This window comes from Azolla caroliniana, unplaced genomic scaffold, assembly GCF_043228905.1.
Source record: "Azolla caroliniana isolate FFs.n. ecotype wild unplaced genomic scaffold, voAzoCaro1.0.p SCAF_1, whole genome shotgun sequence".
Lineage (NCBI taxonomy): Eukaryota > Viridiplantae > Streptophyta > Polypodiopsida > Salviniales > Salviniaceae > Azolla > Azolla caroliniana.
In genome coordinates this window covers 3,357,045-3,380,313 of record NW_028230436.1, presented here as the reverse complement: position 1 = coordinate 3,380,313, position 23,269 = coordinate 3,357,045, and the positions used below count along the sequence as shown (strand labels likewise).

The 23,269-nt window shown below is 37.1% G+C and overlaps 1 long non-coding RNA gene across 1 annotated transcript; it reads right to left on the bottom strand.

Moving 5' to 3' along the window:
- Positions 1-10,743: 10,743 nt before the first annotated feature.
- Positions 10,744-11,513, bottom strand: LOC147868375 (uncharacterized). Its single transcript, XR_015531226.1, has 3 exons — positions 11,340-11,513; positions 11,178-11,245; positions 10,744-11,088 (listed from the first exon to the last, which is right to left on the bottom strand). It is a non-coding gene; the product is annotated as an uncharacterized LOC147868375 (long non-coding RNA).
- Between the last annotated feature and the right edge of the window lie 11,756 nt (positions 11,514-23,269).

Here is a 23,269-nt window from a genome sequence, read left to right as displayed (position 1 = left end):
CTCTTTTCATGCCGGCCGCCTATTAAATGTTGGCAACTAGAGGGCCTTTGTTAGATATAATCTTTCAACATCAATTTAAGACATAACAACTTTGTAGCTAAGTTTTCTGAATTCCAGATGGTCTGTTTGGAATTAGAATAAGATTTGCAAAAACATGCAACTGATGGCCAAACGTAACGTACTTTCCAGAACAACGACCTTGTAGCTCAGTTTTCTTCATTTATAATGGTTGAACCGGCATATAATTGTAGCCCAAAACAAAAAAGCTATGTGTAGACAAATCTGAATAATGTACTCTTCCTTCCACGTACATCTTGCATTAACAGGAAGTCTAGTTGAAATCCAAACAATGTACCTCTCTTTCAATGTGCATATTCCATTAACAGCAAACCTAGCTGTAGACGTTTGGAAATCGTCATCAAACATGGCAAATTGTAAATAAATATAAAGGTCGACTTTTCATTCTCAAAACGAAACCACAAACATAAGATGCGTACTCTGGATAGTGCTAGAGTAAGCCGAATCCTATAGCTTCACCATTAAATTTGCAAAGTTACCCATATTTTTTACAATGTGAGATGTTTCTTCGCGCATTCGTCAGGTTTCCCATCCAAATGCAAACTAATACAAATACGAATGAGTGGCCACGTATCAGAAATTTAAAAAAAGCCACACTTTGTCTTTTTTAATTTCTTAGGATTACAAAAAACGAACTCTGACAATTAATACGAATAATAAAAGAGAGACTTGGGGATTTGACACTAATAGATTTTTATAATAAATGTATAACTTACGATTTAAAAGTATTCGTTTTATTTTTAATAAAAAAATAAAATTAAATAAAGGCACATTAGTTTCACTTTTTATATCTTCAAAATTTATGAATGTTTTTATTTTGACATTAAAAATAGTACTTCAAACTAATCATATCTTTATAATAAATGTATAACTTACAAGTTATAAATATTCATTTTATTTTTAATAAATAAATAAAATAAAGTAAAGACTCATTAATTTATCACTTCTTATATCCTCAAAATTTATGGATGTTTATTTTTTGACGTCAAAAATAATACTTCAAACTAATCCTATCTTGTATAATAAATATAAAAATATTCGTTTTTTAAAAATTAACTAATTAAAATAAATTTCATAAACTCTCTTTACACTATAATCTCCTAGTAACTAATTGTTCTTTTTTTGTTGAAATAAATTTATTTAAATAAATAAATATATTTTTTTTATTTATTTTGCTAATCTTCTTGGGGCCATTTCATATTCTCGAATATTGAGGATATTGCGCATGAAGAATATCACGAATATCACGCATGTCTCAATCTACGGGTAGAGTTATGCAATTACATTACAATATACAATTTTTCTTCGATAGCGTTGAATAAAATGAAGCCAATTTGTTACTATAAACTTTCGATTTCCAGAATATACAAACTCTTAACCAGAAAGAATAACTTTAAATGTCGAAGCAAAAAACATAATACCGGCAAAAAACATAATACAGACAGGGACATGAAAAGACTACACTTTGGACATATACGACTCGAATTCGTTACAATTACTGGACAGAAATGCATTGGATGTAGACTTGTGGAAGATTTATATCCATCGGGCTAGGAACTTGAATAGCAAGATTTTTACCATCGAAGAGAAGGATTATGCAGCTACAGATAGGTTTTCAGATATAAATCCACAGCAATAAGATAGCCTGAAAGATACTCTGGAAGAGAGAATAACTTTACCAGACGTGGTCATTGCAAAAAAGGTATTGACGGACAAGGGCGAGCAAAGATAACACAGTTGACATTTGCGACTAGAATTCATTGGAATTCACGCACAGAAATGCATTGGATGTAGATGATATGTGAGAATTTTATATCCATCAGGCTTGGAACTTGGATAGTAGGTTCTTTACCATCGAAAAGAAGGTGATGCAGCTAATTGAGCACATGTAGTCTCAAATCTTCTATTGCAGAGATCAAACCCATATGACTCCTGCCCCTACATTGTTATTACATGCAGATAGACAAAACTACTCCAATTTCCAACACATGAAACAGAATAAATGTGGCACAGATGAACGTAATCCGTTAATATGTCGAAAGAGATCAACAGATCGCATACAACCAAGTGCAGTAGATGACATTCAGTGTAGTCACTTTCCGACACAGACAAGATGATAGGAATCATTCAGGCCTGTTTTAAATGGTGACGAGGAAGAATTACGCAGGTAGATAGGAGAGAAGGAATAGCATCGAGAGAAACTGTTGGGCATATACCAGCAAAAATCGAAGTAGGCCGCACAACCATTAAGGAAGAGAGGAATGGGGCGGAGGGAAGAGCTGGCAAGAAGAGTTGTATGCCCAAAAACTTTCAACTGCGCCATGGAAGCTCAGAAAGCGTAACGCAGAGACATAGGCAGGGCAGGATGAATCATTCATTTCTTCGAAGGAAAACCAGTCTCAGGAGCATGGCTATAAGACGAGCATGAATACTTCTTTGGGCTGAAGAAACCCTAAAACCTCACGTTGCATTCACACTGCCGGAATCTCCATACACACTGCATATACATATTTGGCAAAACCAATTTGCTTTCACACTTGGGAAACCTTTACGATGCATCTCTGATTGTTGATGTGGACCAGCTTTTAGCTTGTATATTCACTTGGTTAAGGGCTAGCATTTTTTATGAATTTAGATTTGAGAATTGCCCATTTGAGCTACCTGTTAGAGTAATCCTAACTATGCATTTTCAAGGTCATCATCGATTATTGATGCGGTAGTTAGTAGTGCTAGTTTCTGGATTGTGAGGTTGCTCTGAAGTTCGTTGCACTAGAGAAGTCTCAAACACATCCAAGTTGTGGAGGACACCAAGTTCTTGAATCCTTCTCATAAAGCATATAGATGTAGGTAGAGACTATTAGTATGGGTAACCTTACACAAAAAGCCTTCTCCAAAATAATGATCGTCAAAATATTGCTACAAAAAACACATCCGAAGTAGTGGGAGTTGGGACTACTATTAAATGTCAATGGTGGTAGTAGCCTGTGAAGGAAACTCCAAGGTTGAAATTGAAATATGGTGGTTCATCAAGAAGAATCGATGTCGAACTTTGAAACTTTACCAACATATATAAAAAACCGTAAATGGTGGTCATTGGTCTTATGCAACTAGTGTATCAAATTGAGAGATTCATTTAGAGAAAGCATGCTTAGTCTAAGTCCTAACTCAAGAATCTTTAAGGTAAACAAAAAATAAGAGAAGAGAAAATTACAATTCTAGATAGCCACGTTTTAACCTTAACTAATATCTTTGTACATATTTCCATACCTTTGTAATTAGTATGATTGTTAAATTATTTCCATAAATTTCCTTTGAAAATATCATGGCTTTGCTTTCACAAAGAAGGGATGAGTTGATAAATTGGAACATAGAATTTCAGAAAAAGTTTTACATTTTCACGTCTACATTAGCAATCAAGCTTAAAAGGGTTCGGCCATCCTCAAAGAATTTCGTTCTTCAAAAATAGAATTTTCTTTTAGCAATTTCAAACAAAGGTCATAAATGATTTCATGTTTTGTGGATTAAAAATTTCCCATTATCATACTGAATACATATATTTGCATTGTTACTGAGGCAAAGGGAAAACATATTAAAGCAGTTGCTCTCTAGGATTGTGGTGAATATATGCTTCCCACAAAATCAATCTAGAAGTTTTATATTCAAGGTGCATGAGAAGATCTTTCATGCACCAAAACTTAATCATGTTTAACCAGAAAATACGATACTATTCTATGCAGTAATTTCAAGTTGGAGGGGGAATTGGAGTCTTGTCAAAAAACCCTCCTAAACATAGTGTAATGATGAATAGAAGAAACTGCAGTGACAAAATACAAATTCGGGATTCAATGAGACCCCATAGTACCTGAGCTTCTCGAGATGTTTCAATGTCACAAAACCCATATTGTAAATTTCCTAGTGGATCTACATAGCACAAGAGTCTGCCTGGCTCTTCACAAGTTATTGTCCAATATCTAGACGACATGGTTCTAGACCTTGCACATTGAGGGGTTTCAACACAAGTTAATTGCATGGGATCTAACAATATTTTCTTAATGCCTTGTTGAAATTGAGTTTCATTTGAGTCAATTCTGTGTAACTCATCATCAGTGAACGTCGTTATTGGATCTAGCTCTTTGATCGTAATGTCTTGCTCACATTGAGCTTCATTTTTACATGACCCACCATCGATCAATGTAACCATTAAGTCCAGCTCCTCAATGCATTGCTGACATTGAGCTTTATTTGCACATGGCCTGTCATCAGCCAATGTAGTCATTGAATGTAGCACCTCATTTCTAATACTTTGCTGAAATTGATCCTCACTTGTGTCAACTGCAGATGACCAATTATCAGCTGATATAGCTTCCAAGCCACATTTGTCTGTTGGATCTAGCTCTTTGATCTCAACGCTTTGTTGAAATTGAGCTTCATTTGCACAAAACACATTATCACCTGATGTAGATCCCAACTCCTTACCAATTACATTCATTCGATCTAGCCTTATGATCCTAATGCCTTGTTGAAGTTGAGCCTCATTTACAGGAAACCCACTATCAGCTGATATAGCTTGGGATGCATTGTCGAGTATATTAATAGGATTGATCTCTTTGATAACAATGTCTTGTTCAAATTGAACTTTAGTTGCAATAATCACACTATCAGTAGATGAAGCTTCCAACTTCTTAACGACAATATTCATTGGATCTAGGTCTAGGATCCTGATGCCTTGTTGAAATTTTGCTTCATTTGCAGAAGACCCATTAACACCTGATATATTCTCCAGTCCATTATCAGGTACATTCATGGGATATTGCTTTTTGAGCACAATGCCTTGTTGAAACTGAGCTTCATTTGCAGAAGACCCATTAACAGCTGATATAGCTTCCAGTCCAGTATCAGGTACATTCATTGGATCTTGCTCTTTGAACACAATGCCTTCTTGAAATTGAGTTTCATTGGAACAAAATACATTGTCAGCTGATCTAGCTTCTAATTCCTTATTGAGCACAATGCCTTGTTGAAACTGAGCTTCATTTGCAGAAGACCCATTAACAGCTGATATAGCCTCCAGTCCATTATCGGGCACATTCATTGGATCCTGCTCTTTGAGCACAATGCTTTGTTGAAATTGAGTTTCATTGGCACAAACTACATTGTCAGCTGATGTAGCTTCTAATTCCTTATTGAGCACAATGCCTCGTTGAAATTGAGCTTCATTTGCACAAAAAACATTGTCAGGTAATGCTTCTAACTCCTTATCAAGCACATTTATCGGATCTAGCTCTATGATCCTAACGCCCTGTTGAAATTCGGTTTCATCTGCAAAAGATCTATTGTCGACCGATGTATCGTCCAATTCCTTATCAAGTACATTCATTGGATCTACCTCTTCGATAACAATGATCCCAAGTTGAAATTGGGCTTCATTTGCACTTAACCCATTATCAGCAGACGTAGCTTTCAACTCCTTATCAAGCACATTCACAGGATCTAGCTCCGTGATCACAATGCCTTCTTGAAATTGACCTTCATTTGCACAAAACCCAGTGTTAACCAACGAAACTTTGGACTCCTTGTTGAGTACAGTGGATGCGATCTCAGGTGGATGAGTACCAAGGCATACTCTTGCTGCTAATCCATTTAGTGGTTTATTCATCATAGTCACCACACTGCTAGATTCCAATGCCTCCTCATCTTCAATAATCTCCGTATTATCTTCGAAGTCTCCAGATATGATATTACCTTTGAGGCACAACCCTGTTTCCAAGTCATTAACTGGTTTATCATCATCTTTAGCTTCCAGCATCTCATCTGCTATAACCATTCTGCCATATTGATTTTCTCTATCCAATACATCATGCAGCTTGTACGAACTAGGCTTCAGAACCTCCTCTTCATGGGTGTTGACGTTAACCTCCCTTGCATGATAAGGTTCATTTGTGATATCCCTATTACTAGCTCCTAATTCCACACACTTTCTTGTTTTCAACAGATTCTGGCTTGAAATGATGTTTGCATCCTGCCATGGCTTCTTATTATCATCACTTTTTTTCCCATCCATTTCCTCCGATACCTCATTGTGCACTTGGAATTTATCATTGAATTCGCGTATCATATTTGCATATCCGGCTTCTAACATTTCCTTTTGCAAGGTGCCTTTGTTGGCTTCACTCTTGTATGTAATAACCACCATATCCCTATTCATTACCAATGACTTATCATCCTTTGAATTAAAACTTCCCTTCAATTTATAAGCATGTTCATTCTCTGTGTGCTTTTCTAATTTCTCTTCTTTAGCTCTTGATAAACATAAAAAGGAATGATCCTCTTTTGGAATCCTTGTGGGTTCATTTAAATTGATCTCCTTAAACAGGATTTGAGGCTGAGTTTGTGCATTATGTTTGATCACAGCGACTGACCTCGTGTCAAGTTTACTATCATCACTGAAAGTGAGGCCTTTGCCCACGGTTGTTCTTTGAATTGGCCCATTTGTGTTGATTGTCTTACTGTTTACACCATCTTTATTAGTTTCAACATCACTGGAATTTCCATATAGCCCAAATGGTGTCCAAGAGTATATCTGTTTAGAGTTTGTTTGACACAAGGCAGCTTTGAGACCCTCTCCTAATCTCGATTTTCTGTCTAAACTACATGCAGGAAATAATCGTTGAAATTTTGTAGCATTTGCTGCAATGGTTGAATGAGAGATGGTGTCCACCATCTCCTCTTCATCCAGACGTTGCTCATCTTCTCTCTTATACGGAAGTGGCAACTGTGCCTCCGGGCCTGTCAATCAATCAAACCATGGCTTACAATGGGAAAGTGTATTTTCAAACTCCAAGTGTGAGAAAATGAAGTAAATTAACACAGATAAAAACAATTATTTCTCCACACACATGCGTGAATGAAGTCCTATCAATGCATGTGCCATTTATTGCCTATATGCACATAAGAGACTGAACGTCAATGAAAATGTGCACAACTTTCTGGTATAACAAATCACAGTGAAGGTGTTATGTGCACACACATATTCATGTTTAATTATCCTAATTCTGACACAAAATCCTAGACAAGCATCCATTCTGCAATCAAAGTGTTCCTTAAGTGCCTATGCATGGGATAGTTGGCCATGTAGTGGGAGAGTTTTTAGACAGAAATTTAGCTAGCACCATGTATACCCATCACCAATTCTATCTTCATCATCAGAGTATTATCATCATCAAGGTCAGAGGTTGTTAGACTTCACACATGTCTAAATGATAATCACATTGAGAATTCGAATGAATTCGATCAAGGTCATTCTTTCATCAGGCATCCCAAAATCCTTGTGTGTTAATTTGTTCGTAATCTGCTAAATGCGTCGGCAGAATTAAGCTAATTCAAGACCATGGATGGGCATGCAAATCAAAGTAAGCGTTATTACCTCCATCTTCCATATTGAAGTAAAGAAGGAAGGATTTGTGTGCGTTCTGCTATGAGCGGCGAGGGTAGGATTGACATGGATCATCCATTCATCAGGAAGGACCCCTTCTTCGCACTTCTATCTATCTCTCTCGCTCTTTGATCACGACAAGAAAAGGAAAGTAAATTTCTTCCGCATCAGAAACATACAAATTCACTTTGTTCACATCACAAACAGACACACACACACACACACACAGCGAGAGGTTGCTCCCAGCGTGGGCACCTCACCTCAAGATGGGGCGGACAGGACCGCACTGAGATGTCCGGCTGGCCATCTAACCGGTCTCGCAAACCTAATGGCCCCTAGTTAGCCCTCGCGCTTCCCATGCCGATGCATGCCAGCCGACCGATCACCATTGGCATGGCATGTTTCTTTACCACGTCCCGTGAACCTTGCCCTGGAGCTTGGTTTCGTTACCCAATTTTGTTTGTGAACCTCAACTTGAACTGTAAGCACACATTATATCTGATTGCGAATTACGAATTACGTGTGCATGGCTCACACAGACGTGGTCTACCATGAGGAAAATTTTCTTCAACTCACTCATTGGTGTTCACATGAAACTAACACGTGCATTGGGGTTTCACCCTCAAGAAGTGAATGACGTGTGTCATCATTTGTTGATTTGCTTCTTGAACAATATTTGGCAACATTGCTCCAAATCTTTTACTTCCATTTAAGACTGTGCATTACGGTCTTTTTAACTCTTTTGAGCGTATTGTATTGACTGGCCTACACAACCTAGCCGTATTATTTTCAATGTATTGTGATGGTTGCACTTATTTTACGATAATTAATTATGTACCTTAGGAATACATATATCTTGCAATATAAAGATTAACTATGGATTCCTATTGAATCATGTATATTGTTCCAATACCAATTGAAACTAAATCGAGTGGGTGTTGGTCAATACGTCATCATGATGCCACATGTGTGAAGGGAGAAAAGCATGAAAAATGAAAGTTTTACAAGGCTTAGGATTTTGGTCAGGGTGATCATCCCATGCCATGTTTTTATGATTTGGTTGGATGTATTATGCACAATCACTAAATCCATGAATTGTATGGGGATTTGATAGAGAGTGAGGTGGACTAGGTTTTACGACGTCTCTCTAGTGGGTAAGGGAATTGGTTGGGATATCGTGACAAATGAAGTTTTAAAGTTGTATTCCAACATTTTTAATGGACCCTTAACTTTAATGTCTACCGTTGTTTGGGATCTTTGTTGTAACTGGAAGTATCGATGCTTGAATGTTGGTTGAATCAAATTGGTTCCAAATATATCATCACTGAAGTCGTTTCATCAATGGTGACATATTTCTTTGATGAGGGGTTTGTGTAAGGTATTTACAAATTACTTGGAAAAACATGTTTTGGGGCACGACACAAAAAATTTATTGGTAAAGATTTAGGAATTGTTTTGTCACCTAAAAATTGAAGATTTAATATGCTCAATTTAGCCCTCATATCATGTATAGGAGTTGGCACGTTTTTCATTGGGTAGGACTGACGGTTCCCCATTATCATACGGTCTCTTTGGATTTAGTATTTTCAACTGATATGTATGTTTCATACGCAAGTCTCATTTAATGGATATCAAGGGAACCCAAATATATTGGAAATGTTTGGTAACATATTTTACTTTGAAAGCTAGGACCGATTTCACAAAAACAAAGACAATAGTCCTCTTGTGGAATGTTTGGGTGGAAATTTTCAATTTCATTGGATGGCAAAGGATGGTTTGATTTCAAGGCAAGATGTTGTGGCTAGATAACAAATGACAAATTTGGTGTTTCAAATGGCTAGAACTTGATTTACGATTTTTAAAAGTCATAGATCTACTTCGTCAAAGATTCAAGGATTGTTTGCATCAAAGTCTAATCAAATCAATATGACTCCTTCACAGGTAATGAAGATATGATTTTTATGAAACAACAATCCTTTAAAGGCAAATGGAAGGATTTGTTAGTTTTTGTGGAGAGAAATGAGAAAATGGATTGACAATATGTACCCCCCCGATGGTTGTTTCTTCCATAGGTAGAGGTTGGTGTCAATTATGACATAATGGGGGATATCTTACCCGCCGCTGCATTGTATCATTGTATGTCTTGTATATGCTTTTTGGATTGGTAATGGAAACTATGGTGTAGTTTTAAAATAAATAAATAAATAAAAGTCTAATCAAATCAATTTTGGTTTCACAACATTTTGAGATAGTGTTTCATTTCTTGAGGCACTGGAGCTCATGGCATGCTCAAATTATGTCAAATTCAAACTTATTTGATGCATACATGAGACTGCAAAGACATACCAAGCGATTGAAAGGGTGGTTGGAAGATTTAGGGTGGTTGACACACCTAGTTAAGTGTTTTTGTCTCGCAACATTTTCAAATTATGTGTTAGCCCCTTTGGCAAACCATTTCGTAGGTTTACATAAGTTCATAAGGTCCTTATGGTCTCCTAATTTTGACTTCTTTATAGTTTTTATTAAATTATAAATCTGGGGGAGGGAGGGAGGGATATTATGATGGAGACCATATGGTCATGGGTTCAACCCCTACATTCCATAGTGATATCTAATAAGTTAAGAGACACATATGGAGATATATAGATGTGAGAAAATTAGGTTTTGAACCCACTGAAGACCTAGTGCTTGTAGCCTTGGGTAAGCTAGCTCCCAAAATGGATGTAGCTCAGTTGGTAAGGTTGCCCAAAGGAGACCAAACAGTCATGGGTTAAATGCCTACATTCCATAGTGGCATCTAGTATCTCAAAGGTTGTTTAGAGTTTGATGTTGTTGAAAGATGGTCCAAAAGATGAGATGGAATTCATGTATTTATTAGAAAGTTTAAAGGCATACTTATGTGACAACTATGGAATCATGGATGTTAGAGCATGTGGCGATTGCTTCAACTCATTTGATGGCACTTGGGAAATTATGTAGCAAGTGCAATGGTATTGTAATGGTAGTTTTTACATCCAAATAACATGATGGTGTGTTTTACTAGAGAGAGAGAGAGAGAGAGAGAGAGAGAGAGAGAGAGCGAGAGAGGTATCATTGTTGTGTTTTTCAGTTTTCACAAGAAAATAGAGGTCGACAAGGAGACCTTGGGCTCACATTAACCTAGGCTCTTCTTTGATCCATGTAAATGAATGTAGGCCCTTCTTCCACACAAACACATGGGTCATTTAATAATAAATAGTAAATACCACATGATTAAACAGAGACAAAAGACTATACGAACAAACACCCTACATCAATATATGCTAAATTTGAAAGCAAAAGGTCTACTTTAAATAAACTAGCATATGGACAATTTTTACTTTTTGGTTTACAAGATTAGGAAAATTGATTAGGCTAAATAATTGATCATAACTAATCAAGGGAAACATGAGCATTCATCCAATATGTTAGCATGAATTAGCACAAATGTAATCTTCATTAGAAACTTTGCCATCCTTTCTTTTGGTTTGTGTGGTTTTACCAACAAACTTTGTTTTATCACTTTGGAACAATACATCTTCTTTGTTAATTCCTTGTCCCTGCAATAAGAAGAAGAGTTCAAGCTATCATAACCCCCTTGACCACATTACATTATTACAAACAAATTACCTACAAATTAATTCATTACATTTTTTGGTTCAAAGTGATTTGTTTTGGATATTGTTGCCGTCTCTGATTCTGATGCATTCTTGGTATCTGCAGCAGAGAAAACCCCCAAAAAATTACTACAGTGAAATCAAGTGTTTAGAAAGAACATAGTCTCGTGATTGTACAAGCCTATATAACACACCTAGTAGGATATGCCGAGATGCAATGCATGTGTTTATGAGAATTGAAATGATAAGTATTTTTAATAGTAGGCTACTCATGTTGAAGAGTTGAAAAGAAAAGAAAGTAACAGGATAACAAAGAGGTGTGGGTGGAGCTAAAGCCTCTTGAAAAAACTAGTTTGAGTTATACACTACGCAACAATGCAATGTTTGACTTATATATGATGACTTTGGTTAAGAAAGTAAAAAGTATAGGGAATGTCACAAATCAAATTTGATTTTCCATCAATAAACAAATTTGGGAATCATCACACGATGACACACTTGCCATACCCACAATAAAAATAAAGATAAAGATAAAGCATGAAACTCTTTCATAAGATATTTGAAATTGGAATATTGTGTCAACAAAGCTCCTAGTTTCTATCAGCACTACAAATGATAGTGGCATTACACGTGATTGCCCAAAAGGGCCACTCGCTATCATATGCAACCGCATCGCACTTGCAAAATTATCGGCAACATCAAGTCCTCGTTGACTATGTATCTATGAATATGGAATTAGAAACTCTTCAAATTTCTCTAACACTTTGAACGACAATTAAATGCTCATTTCTTTAAACGACAAATGTTTGATATTTTCTAGATAGCTCTTATCGGTAAAATAGAGCATTAAATTTTAAGATATTCCCCATTAATAATTAAGGTATGCACATTAATAACCCATACTAATCAAATGGGCTCTATAGAATGTTCTTTTATTGTGATGACAACTTTTTTTCTTTGCTTATATTTAGGTATCAAACGGATCAATATGAACTTCAAGAGATAAATAAACAATTTAAAATAAATTCTTTTGATCAGTTGAAAATTGAAATTAACTTGCCTCGTAACTTGCCTATTAACCTCTTAGGCGCAAGGTAGATCTTAGTATTTAGTATTTCTTTGTTATTCCCATTGGGTCTTTCTATGTGAACATTTTATTCTATGAACGTAACAGTCTATCTTCATGTGGTCAGTTCTACGAAAGCAAAATCTATGATTGTATGAAATGGATAGGAGACATCAAGTGAGGTCTTGCACAACCAAAATGTTTTTTGTATAAATTCCCAAATCATAAAAAATGATAGACACAATAGTTATTATTAAAGTCAAATGCTAGAAGCTTTTTACATATAAGCACAATAAATTAAAATGTTTATCCACATTTTGTTTAGCAATCTCTCTTGAATATGTAATAGATACTTGCGTAATTACTTTAACAAATTTGAATTCCAACCGCAAATGCTCAACAAAAGATGAAATGTGTGGAATCCTAAAAGGCATAATCTACAGTTTAGCATCGATAATTTGAAAGGTCTAGAAACAAGTTGTCATGGATATTGTTGCACCACCAATTAACGTTTGAGGATAAAAGCAAGGAATAAGCTAATAAATTATAAATGGAAATTGTGAGATATCATTATGCACACAAATATATGTATTTTATAGTTGAAGATAAATGATAGCCATGTGATAAATCCAATTTCATATCCTCCATGAAGGTTGCACCACTAATGTAAAGTAAATTTTCTAGTCTTAAGATAGATCATACCCATGTGATAAATATAATTTCCTCATGGTGGGTGGGGTATTCGTGATTAGGATAATCGGTTGTTATATATGTATATATATATATATATATATTCTCACCTAGAAGCACATGACACAGAGCTTAGATTTAAATGTTTGCATTAATGTCTCTGTCTGAACCCCTCCCACGACTCCAAGCTATCTAGAAGCATATTCCAAATTTGCATACCCATAGTAGTAAGAAAACCACTCAATAATCTTGTTTGGGTAGTTTTCAAAACTAGTTGATCCTAAGCCAAACCAAATGCTCAAGGAAAATAGATATAGCTCATATTTGAAACAAATTAGATCAATTTTCACCGACTCCAAGCTATCTAGAAGCATATTCCAAATTTGCATACCCATAGTAGTAAGAAAACCACTCAATAATCTTGTTTGGGTAGTTTTCAAAACTAGTTGATCCTAAGCCAAACCAAATGCTCAAGGAAAATAGATATAGCTCATATTTGAAACAAATTAGATCAATTTTCTCTCTCGATAGAGTGTACAATTCTTTCCAACTACTTCACCGAGTATAACAGAAATACATAAGCACAAGATCTAATTACGTAAAAAAAAAAACTTCACTACTTGACCAATGGAATTTGGCACATACTAACAAAACTTTTTGCTTTGACTCATCATGCTTTTGTTTAGTCTTGAGAATCTCATCTGTCTTACCAACTCTTGTTATTCTTGTTTTTATATTGTTTGTTGCTTTATTCAGTTCCACAACAAAACGTAGACTAGAAAATTTTACAATCCCACCAGATTAGAAGCCTCTCAAGCTCAAGGTTTTACCTTTCTTATTAGAGATAAACACCTCGGTTCCAACATAAGTTGTTGTAATCACAGATAATGTCTTTTCATAATATATTATTGTTTTGATTCCTGTATTGCTAATAATTTGCTGATGAGTACCCATGTATCACCATAATATAACATGATATTAGAGATTCAAAGTTCTTAGCATTGACGCATGACAAATTATCGAGAAATGAGTTAGAGTTGCTTGTAATGGTGGTGACCAAATGAGTTTGTAGGTGCTCAATCTACGAGGTAAGCTATATCAACAAGTGGAAGTGTTAGTTGGGTCCCTAGTTCTGTGAGGCCATAACTACCAAGTTCCAACAATTTGATGGATAAGTAGACAAATCTAACCAGATATTGTGGAAGTTCATCTAGGTATAGTTCAATCATTAAAATACTTGCATGCACTCAAATAAGATACATTTAGGATTGAGAGCCCTACGCTCCGCAATTAGCTTCTCATTCGTCTCTTTGGGATATTCTTGATGTCCCTTTTTGTTAAGAATCAATAGACCAAATTAAAGTAAATGAAAGGTAAACAGATTGGATAGAAGGACTCGTTCCTCCCGACCACCTCGAGCTATGGTTGAGAGTCAACCTACCACTAACATCCAATATCGATGGATATTAGGATGACTAGTAGATTGGAATAGGTAACACAATCGTCGCGACGAAAGCTTAGGCCACACCACTGGTGTCGGAAGACTTCAACCTTCCATCATGGCTTCTCTCACCTTTCCTCCATGTGGCTTCTCTCACCTTTTAAACTATAATTGCATTCCTTGACAGGTTGGGAAAATCTCATTGAAAGCTTAAACCAATGATCTAGTCATCCTCGTAGCAACACCCAAGTGGATGTGTCACTTCTAGGTGTGTTACACAGCATGCGCGACTTTCTCTTAGTTAGAGTTCTATCTCCTTTCCAAGGTTGTGAGACTAGTCATCACACACTTTCGAGGTACTATCATTGGTATATTAAAATTATGTGAACACCACTTCCTCTCTTAAATAGCTATAATAGTTATGACGCTAATTCTAGCTTAATATTCTTCTTGGTTAAACAATACAATAAGCAAGCACAAATGAACAAGCATGCTTCCATTAGGAGAGAGCTAGAGAGGGAGGGAGAGAGAAAGAGATAAATACTCTAGATTAAATCTCCAAAACAAGGAAGAAGAACTAAAATGGTACAAAAATGACCTTTACAATCTCTTGCAATGTTTTCTTTTCACACTCGTATGAGCACAATGGTTAAATTCTCTACCTTTCTTTCATTTAGACCATTATTAATTCCTAATATTCGCGTGCGTCCAATTTGGTGGACGTATGTGAACGTTTGCATACATTCGCGTATGATACGATGTCGCGGATATTCGCGTGCATGTGTCGATTCAAGTAGAACCACAGGGGTCTTGGACTAAGGAGTAGGAGGAAGAGAGGTCACTAAGCTTCCAGTGTTCCATCTGGCTCGGTTTCCGGAGACCTTTACGGAGCGCATGGGCTTGTAAACCCTATGTCCGATTTGGGCTTGTCGTCGGATTCTGGACACGGGTTTAGAGACTCAAGTAGATACGCAAGAATAGAAGCGGGAGAAGCAACACCACTTGGAGACAGAAACAAAGGAACTAATGTTGACACAAGAGAGAGAGAGAGAGAGAGAGAGAGAGAGAGAGAGAGAGAGAGGGGAGAGGGGAAGAAAAAGAGAAATTGTTTTTATTGTTGCACTCTCTATCGGTAACGGAATTGAGCATAAAGACATGCGTTGGAAAGCCCTCGATTAGAGCTTCATAACAAGATATAACAAGTTAAATTTGGTGGTATGTGAGAGAAGTAGTGATTAAAATAAGGAATCTTGTGTTGTTGGCATCCACATACTCAACACACATTGTGGGTCTTCGATTGTATTCATCATCTTCGACCTCTTCAATCGGGTGAATTTTGGTTGTCATTCTTGTTCATGGAAAAATGTTTTTATCCCGGATCACTATCACATCAAGAATAATGGATATAAACATGAATTCCTCTCAAATTGTGGGGGACATCGATATGGAAACAATTGATCCAAAAAAGAGTAATGTGATGGTTGAATGTAATCGTGAAAGGGAAGACATTGGAAGCTCTAAGAGGTTTAAGGGCATTGAGGAAATTAATGAGAAAAAAGCGACATATGCTGAAGTAATACATGTAGATGAGGTTGACAAGGATAATTGTAATTGGGATACTTTATGGGGAATTGTCAATACCTTATTGTTTGATATTGTGGAAGAAAATGAAAATGCAGCGAAAGAATGCAATGATGAGGATGTGCATGATGTGGATGTTGATGCTAAGGTAGTTTTGCAATCTTTTGATGTATTCTATGATTGTGTAGTTATATTGTTTTTTATTGGGAAACTCCCATACATTAATTGGATTAAACAATGGTTGAACAAAATCATGTCACCAAATTGTGTTGAAAATGTATATGCAGGACCATGAGGGTTTTATGATGTAGTGTTTCGTCCACCGGAACATCGAAGTGCACTGTTGGCTAAAGTTCCAGTGTTTTTTGATAAACAATTGGTGCATGTAATGCAATGGTTCCCTGTTGTGGACTATCATGCTTTGTTGAAACAAGAATGCCCTGTTTGGGTAACAATGGATTGTAAGCATGCTTTTTTATGGCCACTTTTACCAGAGTTGATGAGTCAAATGGGTAAAGTGTTGGTATCTCCACATGCAAATGCTACAAATAAGTGCAGATTTTGTGTATTATGGGATACAAGTCGTAAGAGGCTAGGATGGGTGCGTATGAACACACCTGGAATGAAAAGACTTTGTTTTAAATTGAAGTGGGAGACATTTGCAGATCACTCTTTTGGATGTGGTGAATGGGGTCACTTTATGGCGGAATGCCATCGTCATTGTCCTTCAACTATAGAGGTTCCTAATGAAGGGAATGGTAAGGAAGGAGTTGGGAGAGATGTTGTTGTGTCAGATATGGTGGTTGTTATGGATGAAGGAACATCATTTAGAGCAGGTTATAAAGAGGTTTCACTTCAAGGTTTGGGCCCTAAGAATAAGGGAACTCAATCTATGGATATGGAAAAACAAAATTTGGTGGTTATAGATAAGGGGAAAAAACCGTTGGATAGAACTAGTAATTATGTTGTTGTTGAAAAGGATTGGCATCAGGTTCAAGGCAAGTTGAAGGGCAAATCAATGAATATGCAACGTAATAGTTTGCCCACTACTCGTGAGACTACTTGGAAAAGTAATTTAGGAACTAGGGAGGGTCCTCGAAAAGTTCCTTGGCAAAGACAATTTAGGGATAAGGGATTACCCCTTCATCTTCAATTTGATTCATTGGGACGGGTTGTAAATTCATCGAATTCTCGAGGTTTTCGTCAAGCAGGAGAACCTAAACAAAAGAGTTCAATAGACAACTTTAAGGATGTGGTGCATGAAAATCCATACGTAGCATTGGAGCATGCTTTGACTAGTTTCATGACATCGGTTGCTCTAAAGGAGCAAGTGCACCCATAACATTGTTGACTGAATGAAAGTGGTAACATGGAATGTGAGAGGGGCATGTTCTCCTCATAAGAAGTATATATTATGGCAAACTTTATTAAGTAAAGAATGAGATATATTATGTGCAGTTGAGCATAAGTGTCATGAGTTAGCAGGATCCACAGTTCATTTGCGTGGATATTCATCATTCTATGTAGGACATCTTAATAATCATTATTCAGGTGTGGTATTAATCCCGTGGGATAAGTATTTTCCTTAGGTGGTGGATAATGATCCTTATGGTCGGTTTTTGGTTCTAGAAATCACTTTTTTTGGCGAGGTTGTGTGGGTGGTTGGGATTTATGCCCCTAACCAAGCCACTCAACGTATTGCATTATGGGGTTCACTCCGTCAAACCCTATGTGTGGGCCATCCAGGATTACTTATGGGTGATTTTAACATGTGTGTTGATGCATCTCAATCTACGTTTGAACATTCAATCATGGATGATCCTGAGCAACTTGCTTGGGATTCATTGGCTATGGAGGTTTTGAAGTTGGATGTTTGGACATGGGTGGATGGGAATGATCCATGTTTTACTTTCCAATCCGCTCAACATAGACAAACATGGAGTCGGTTAGATAGAATGTATGTGATGCACAATGATTCTTTTTTGCCGAAATCACTTTGTATGGCAGTTTTACAAGATGTAGGAACTTCATATCACTTTCCTATTTGTCTGGAGATTTGTGGTCATGCAATTGACATGTATAAATCCTTACTTGGAAAGCCTCCATTACACTTTAACTCTTCTCTTTTGCTTCAAGCTCACTTTGATTCTCTCATCGAGCAAATTTTGGTAAATTTTTCACAAGAAGTGAATCCTAAAGGAGTTAAAGCATGGGATATCACATTACGAAATATTAAGATCGTTCATCGTATGTATGGAGTAACTAATGCTCAACGAAGAAGAGGTCTTCTTCTAAAATTCTCACAAGTTCTCTCTAGGTGTAATGCATTATTGATACATGTACCTTTAGATGAGGAACTTTTGGATATCCAAAGTCAATTGCATGTTATTATTTCTCAGTTGCAATGCCAAAGTTATTGTTATGCGAAGATATGACAATTGAGGGATGGGCTCATAGATAATCAATGTCAATCCCATTTGTTTTTCCGAGCGTTACATCCTACTTATACTCGATCTAATGTGGTACATGTGAAACAAGGTGATGAATGGATAGTGGATCCTACTAAAATAATTGACATATGTGTTCATTACTTTAAGGAGTTGTTTGGCCCACAATTGTTAATGACAAATGAGGTGAGTAGAGCACACCATGAGTTTTATGATGTGGTTGGATGTATTGTGCATGACCTCATTAGTCATGAATTGGATACGGATTTCATTGAGGATGAGGTGAACATAGTTTTAAGGCATCTTCCTAGTGGTAAGAGCCCTGGTTGGGATGGCTTGACAAATGAAGTTTTTATGCGATATTCACACATTTTAAAGGGGTTGTTAACTTTGATGTTTCAACATTCTTGGGATTTTGGTCGTATGCCTCAAGCTTGGAAGGTTGGTCTAATTAAATTAGTTCCAAAGGTGGCATCTCAAGAGTCATTTCATCAATGGAGACCTATTTCTTTGATGGGGGGGTTGTATAAGATATTTACAAAGGTCTTGGCAAATAGATTACAAAAGTATTTGCCAAAGTTGATACATCCTGCCCAATATGGTTTTATTGCAGGTAGGAATATATTGCATAATGTGTTGAATGTTCAAATGGCCATGGATTATGCTCGAAACGCTCATCAAGAATTGATTATGGTGCAATTAGATTTGGAGAAAGTTTATTATCATGTTAATTGGTCCTTTGTTTCTGGGTTAATGCACACAATGGGCTTTGGACCTCGTATGTCTCGCCTCATATTCTTATTAGGACAAGATGCGGTCTCTCGAGTCATGCTTAATGGAGGAGTTACATTAGATATTTGCCCTTACAAGATCCGTTCGTCAAGGATGCCCCATTAGCCCGTTGTTGTTTGCTATTGTTACTCATCCCTTATTAGTGATGCTATCAAGGCTTGCAACAAATGGTGATATTGTGGGTCTACACCTTTCGTCTGGAGGGCAACTAGTTGCACAAGCTTTGGTTGATGATTCTATCATGTTTCTACAAGCCTCACGAGAGAATCTTGAGAAGGGGATGCTTGTATGGAACCAATTTGCATTGGCTTCCGGATTACATATTAATTGGAGGAAGTCTAGTATCATATCATGTACTGAAAGGGATTTGGAATGTTTAGGATGGCAAGGATCCGTGATGAAGAAAGGCTCTATTTTTCGACACTTGGGCTATCCATTAGGAATGAAGGATACAAATGGTCAATTGATTGAATGGATGTCTAGTAAGTTGAGGGATAAGTTCATGTATTGGAAATCACAATCTTGGCCATTTCATGTACGTTTGAAGGTTGTACAATGTATTATGGAACCTATGATATTATATTACTTGCCACTGTTGTTGTGGACAAAGAAGGCTTTGCATTCTATTTTGCAACATCTTCGATATTTGTTGTGGAAGAAAAGGGATAAGATGGGAATCACTTGGGTTGCATGGAATCATCTAGCAACTCCTAAGCGCTTGGGGGGAGCTGGAGTATTGAATTTATCTAAGCATATGATGGCTTGTAGATTTTCATTATTACAAGACATGTGTTCAAACTCACAACCATGGATATCTATTATTCAATATTTCATTGAGAACGAGGGTTTAACACATGGGAGGACAACAATTAAGGCTTCATGGTGGCAATTACTAAATGGATGTATTTCACTTAGGATTCCGGGCTCTACATGTGTTCAACACTTGGTTACCTCATGGCAAGAAGCACTCTTGTTATGTGTATGGAAACCATCATCTAGTAGAGAGCATTGTAATTCTTTGCAAAAAGTGTTACTTGTCTCTTCTCGGCTTTTATATTGGTTAGGAAAGGAGAGATTATGCTTTCAATTTAATCATTTGTTTCGTTTGGGGGTCAAAGAGGTGGGAGATATAATTGAGGCTCCATCTCAAAGAATTTTGGAGTTTGTTGAAGCACGACAATTATTACACATTCCGCCTAATTATGGGTTTATTTGGCAACAACTACGTCAAATATTCCATTGATCCAAGGTCCCTTACCTCTACAAACAGGAGAACAACCGTGGATCATTGTTACAAGTGACTACTAATCTTTTGTATCATTACTTTGTTGAGTCTCTTGGATGGTTATCATTTAAGGTTGAAGAAGCATGGAGATTACATAAATCTAATCATGGGTGGTGGCAAATATTACAATGTAGTTGGCATTCTAAATTGCCACTTGTAGCAAAGGTCTTCATTTGGAGAGTTTTGATTGGAGGATTGCCTTTGGGATTAGTTCTAAAGCGTCGTGGACTAGCAACGGGTAATTGTTTTTTTTGCACTGTTCAAATGGAAGATAGTACTCATCGATTTATACAATGCCCGATTGCTTCTCAGATTTGGAGTTACAACAATACCAGTAATATTAGATTAGACAGAGAAAGAATACAACTGGACTCGGCTAGTGACAAAACTTCAAACTCCGCTCACACAGACACAGGTGACTCTGTAGTCGGAAGCGCATGGGCTTCCTTTGCAAGCAGAGACCTACTCTTCCCTAACCGAATGAGTAGAGCAGAAAGCTGGAAACATAGAACACGAAACAGACGCTCAAGAGCTCAAACTGACAATGTCTTCCCTTCCAAAACGAGGATCCTCCCAACACCGTTTCGATCCTCCCCTTTTATAGCACAAGGAGATGTTGTTACATGCGAAGTAATGGCAACCACTTTTGTAAGAGATTCCCTCGATTCCCTACCATCATATCCTATTATTCCCTTCGTTTCGTGGGATCACAAAAGGTAACTAATTACTATGTTGTATTGTACTTATTTAATACTCTCTTTATTTACATGTTTTTATACAAAGGACTCCCTTTGCGTGCATCCGAGCACACGTTGTTGACGAGCTTTTCTTCCCTTTGCCGGAATCCTCCACGACAACGCGACATTCGTTTGGATTTTTATTTTTTTTCCTTTTGGGTTTTTTTTGGCTCATTTTTTTTCTGATAATAGTCACGAACTGAAATCTGAGCAGCGAGGAGTGTTCAACATAATTCTGAGGAGCGCGAAACAGGGTTTTAAGACCATTTTCCAAAAGTTGATTCCCATCTTGGTGAAGAATAGTTTGTTTTTGAGGTTTCATAACATCTTGGATAATGGAGAGGGCAATGGTCTTGGGAGGAATTGGCCGGGATATGGCAACTCTAAAAACATCCATAACACGATCCCATGGGGTGCTCTCATGCAGTGGTTGGCTTAGATGGATTAAGAGAGGTTGAGTCTGAGGTTGGGGTTGGGGTTGGGGTTGGGGGGGTGTGGAAGAGGAGGAGGAGGAACTTCTGCCATGGCCAATAGTAATTCAATCACAAAAACGCAACAGTAGTAACAACAGAAGAGGAAGAAGAAGAAGCCTCTCTCTCTCTCTCTCTCTCTCTCTCTCTCTTACACACACACACACACACACACACAATGTACACTGTATGCATATATCTATGTATCGCGTATGGATTACCATCTTACTTGGAGCCTTTTCACGTATGAGTATGATATGAATATTGACATATGAGTATGGCACGAATGGGAAGTATGGCTAGAACTATGATTTAGACCTGCATCCTTGGTACCAATATTGATATCTTGTTGGGTAGTGAAACATACAACATGTACTTAACAAAGGGACAATATAAAGAAGATGTTACCCGTATGAGATGTACGGGGAGGGCGAGAACTATAGTTGTGTTGTTGTGTATACGTAAGGTATACGAGTGTGAATGTCAGGATGGACATGACTATGTGAGCACATGCACATTTGTGTGCATGTGTACACATATGAGGAAGTGTGTGTAAATGGGGAGAAGGTTATGGAGCTACCCTCATGCTCTTGATTTGTAACAATTACCTCTTGTACATATATAAACCCCACCCATGGGGCATGAAAAGCAATTGAAGAAGTTTCCCTCCAATTTGTGTCTCTCTCTTTCTCTCACTCTCTGTTTCTATTTCCCTCTCCCTCTCTCTTCCTCATGCTCAACCCCAACTTGAGAGGGGGGTGGAGCAGAACGATTCCAACCCCCACCCAACAACAGAAGATAGCCAAGATAATGAAAAAGTGATGAAGAAAATGAAGAAAATGAAGAAAAGTGGGAAAAATGAACAAGACAAAGCTAACATTTGCTAAGGCCATCGGAAGAGTAAAAGAAATAGATAAGGAAGGCAAGAAGCAAAGAAAAATGAGGGTATAGGAGAAATCTAAATTGAGTAACAATCATTGACAAACTCGAAGATTGGAATCTCAACAGTTTGGGATGGTTTGGTTGATGTCTCTATGGGCATAATGGAAGGTTCATCCCTAATCCATGAAGAGCCTTGAGAAGAAAAGAGCAAAGGAAGCAAACAAGGGAGAAGAATGGAGAATTGGGACTATTCAGTTAATGCCCAAACACACATTGCAAAAGTTTTGTGCCAATTTCTCTTAGTTCTCATAGATGAAATGGTTGAGGATGAAACACAAGAAGAAGTTTGATGTAAACAAAAGAAAGATTGAGTTTGACAACATACAATTGGCCTAGTTTGAAACTCGAACTCTAACAATGATTTGGGATGTTTCAATATATGTCACAAGAATATCATGCAAGCATTGAACCCAAGTTGCAAAGTGCTTCTAGAAGACAAAAGGGTGTCTGAGAACAAATATGAAAAGAAAGAAACCAATGATGAGGTTGAGGGGCAAAGAAAGAATAAACAAATCCAAAATGGAGAGAAAGAACTTTGGGGACTTCAAGACAACACAAAGAGTGATGGGGGACCACACGAAGTAGGGAAAACAATAGAATGATGAGATAATTTGAAGAGAATTGAACCCATTAACCTTATTATATATGTCTAATCTTTAATCAATAAATTATC